Below are 3,679 nucleotides of genomic sequence, written 5' to 3' on the forward strand. Positions count from 1 at the left end.
CTTCTGAAGCCTCTTGGTTGGTAAGCAGCTACCATCCTGCTGTGTGCTCACATGACCTCCTCTTTGTGTGTATATGTGGGAGGAGGAGGGGGATGATGGGTGGTTGGGGGCTGGCTCATAACCTCATCTGTTTACCTCCTAGAGGCCCATCTCCAATACCATTACACTGGGGGTTAGGGCTTCCAACATGTGAAGCTGGAGGGAGGGAAGGACATAAATATTTAGTCCATAATACCATCAGGAAACCAAGCCAGGGATAAGTCCCCTTCTACCATGGAGGTTGGCATAAACCATCAGCATAAGCCATCCATATGTTGAAATCAGTAAGTGAAAGCCTGTCTCTGTTGATGGAAGGCCCACTGCATTGCTTTATACTGTAAGCATACGTGTATTGTCATTTGACACAGCTGTTAGGATAGAAAAGGTTTCTCAGCCGGGGCATTGACAATTTGAACTGGATAAGTCTTTGATGTAGAAGGCTGTCCTGTACCTTGTAGGACGTTTAGCAGCATCTCTGATCTCCACCCACCGGGTGCCAGTTGCACCCCTGCCTCTAGTTGTTACCATTGAAAATGTTTCCGGACATTGCCAGCTGTCCCCTGTGGGGGTCAAGACAACCCCTGGTCAGAAGTTCTGGTCTCAAAAGAGTCGTTTGGTTCAACTGTTTATTCAGAGTCATGGAAGGTCAAGATTTAACATGGATTAAAGCAGAGCTGCTTTTGGAGGGAGAACCCCGCCTCACCCCGCCCCAACCCAGTATGGAGAAACAGAGCCCTGCCCATTGTCTCTGTTACTCAGGCCTAGTCCCTCCATCCACATTATTACACCGTATACATCTTTATCCCCCAGATAGTGAAATAAAACTCATGGAAATACTTTGCATGTGAGAAACAGAGGCCAAAACATCTATTACATTGTTACTGATCTTTCTTTCCCTTCAGTACCTTAACAAATAAAGATGCTATGATAGAAAGCACTATATCTTCTTCTTATTCCAGTATTATGACTTTTTGTTTATTGTCTTTTGCTTTTAAGTTAGGATGCTATACATGTGTTATATTTCTGTAGATGCTTATTTTAAGAATGCTGAGATCTAACAGAGAAACATTGTGGAATGCTATAGCTCACATCTGTGATTAGAATTTGACTCTTTATTTGATGGTATTTGAAATGAGGCCTCAGTGCAGGAAATGGGAGAAATGTCCACTGTAGGCATGTATTATATTTTATGGGAATGCTTTACTTTTTAACTGGAGCTGCAACTGTAAATGAACACTTAGAACAATGAACTTAAAAAAACAATTGAGGAGTGTGTCTCGAGTGTTCTATAATGGAACACTTGTTTTTGCTTCTGAGGCTTACAATAAAAGACTTTAGTGTTTAGAGCTATGTTTAGTAATATGCAACTCAGAGTTGTTTGATGAAAAGACGGTCTATGGCTTGCAAATGGCACCCTGAATAAAGTTTCTTGAAGCAATTCCTTCACTTGCCCTTGACCTTCAAACCACAATAAACTCTCCTTTATGTGTCAGCATCTTGTGCTAGACTTTGGGGCTGTGCATATTAGTTAATTTGGCATCCCTGCATGTTCACCCCCGCCGCAAAGATCTAGCCCATGAAAACATGGAAAAGTTATGGTGTTCATGATGACTAGGTCAACACTCACCATTAGCAAGGTTACATGTATCAAAGCCCTTTAGCTGGTGGTGGATGTGGGATAAGGACCTCTTCAGCAAGTATCCTTTTTTGAGTGTTTTTCATGTGCAGGTTTCTTTACTCAGTACAGCATCTCAGCTTATTTACTATCAAAAAGAGAATTTGTTGTCAGGGACCATGAAGCCGTACCCATTCCAAGTGGAATCTCTGAATCAAAGGACTTGCCTGGTGTGACTTTGTAAATTTTGTCTTAACTGAGCAGGAACCAACTACTTTTTTTTTTAACAATCAAAAACATAAAAATACTGGCTAACATGAAATGTAACACAGTGGGTTTGGTTATTGAATATCCACAGTGAACTCTCCACATTTTGATCAGACAATTGCTTTCAAAACTTGGACCATCTTTTAGCCTGCCTTGAGAACCCCATGAACAGTATGAAAAGGCAAAATGATAGGATACTGAAAGAGGAATTCCCCAGGTCAGTAGTTGCCCAATATGCTACTGGAGATCAGTGGAGAAATAACTTCAGAAAGCATGAAGGGATGGAGCCAAAGCAAAAACAATACCCAGTTGTGGATGTGACTGGTGATAGGAGCAAGGTCTGATGCTGTAAAGAGCAATATATTGCATAGGAACCTGGAATGTCAGGTCCATGAATCAAGGCAAATTGAAAGTGGTCAAACAGAGATGGCAAGAGTGAACGTTGACATTCTAGGAATTAGTGAACTAAAATGGACTGGAATGGGTGAATTTAACTCAGATGACCATTATATCTACTACTGTGGGCAGGAATCCCTCAGAAGAAATGGAGTGGCCATCGTGGTCAACAAAAGAGTTCAAAATGCAGTACTTGGATGCAATCTCAAAAATGACAGAATGATCTCTGTTCGTTTCCAAGGCAAACCATTCAGTATCACAGTAATCCAAGTCTGTGCCCCAACCAGTAACGCTGAAGAAGCTGAAGTTGAACAGTTCTATGAAGACCTACAAGATGTTTTAGAACTAACACCCAAAAAAAGATGTCCTTTTCATTATAGGGGACTGGAATGCAAAAGTAGGAAGTCAAGAAATATACCTGGAGTAACAGGCAAATCTGGTCTAGGAATACGGAATGAAGCAGGGCAAAGACTAATAGAGTTTTGCCAAGAAAATGTGCTGGTCATTGCAAACACCCTCTTCCAACAACACAAGAGAAGACTCTACACATGGACATCACCAAATGGTCAACACTGAAATCAGATTGATTATATTCTTTGCAGCCAAAGATGGAGAAGCTCTATACAGTCAACAAAAACAAGACCAGGAGCTGACTGTGGCTCAGATCATAAACTCCTTATTGGCAAATTCAGACTGAAATTGAAGAAAGTAGGGAAAACCACTACACCATTCAGGTATGACCTAAATCAAATCCCTTATGATTATACAGTGGAAGTGAGAAATAGATTTAAGGTACTAGATCTGATAGATAGAGTGCCTGATGAACTATGGACTGAGGTTCGTGACATTGTACAGGAGACAGGGATCAAGACCATCCCCATGGAAAAGAAATGCAAAAAAGCAAAATGGCTGTCTGGGGAGGCCTTACAAATAGCTGTGAAAAGAAGAGAAGCGAAAAGCAAAGGAGAAAAGGAAAGATATAAGCATCTGAATGCAGAGTTCCAAAGAATAGCAAGAAGAGATAAGAAAGCCTTCCTCGGCGGTCAGTGCAAAGAAATAGAGGAAAACAACAGAATGGGAAAGACTAGAGATCTCTTCAAGAAAATTAGAAATACCAAGGGAACATTTCATGGAAAGATGGGCTCGATAAAGGACAGAAATAGTATGGACCTAACAGAAGCAGAAGATATTAAGAAGAGGTGGCAAGAATACACAAAACTGTACAAAAAAGATCTTCACGACCCAGATAATCACAATGGTGTGATCACTCACCTAGAGCCAGATATCCTGGAATGTGAAGTCAAGTGGGCCTTAGAAAGCATCACTACGAACAAAGCTAGTGGAGGTGATGGAATTACAGTT

At 41.2% G+C, this 3,679-nt stretch overlaps 1 protein-coding gene across 5 annotated transcripts in view; it reads left to right on the top strand.

Annotated features, from left to right (window-relative positions):
- Positions 1–3,679, top strand: part of MYO1B (myosin IB) — a 199,730-nt gene that overhangs the window by 114,455 nt on the left and 81,596 nt on the right. The window lies entirely within an intron of this gene.

Source organism: Bison bison, unplaced genomic scaffold, assembly GCF_000754665.1.
Source record: "Bison bison bison isolate TAMUID 2011002044 unplaced genomic scaffold, Bison_UMD1.0 scf7180017864471, whole genome shotgun sequence".
NCBI classification, from domain to species: domain Eukaryota; kingdom Metazoa; phylum Chordata; class Mammalia; order Artiodactyla; family Bovidae; genus Bison; species Bison bison.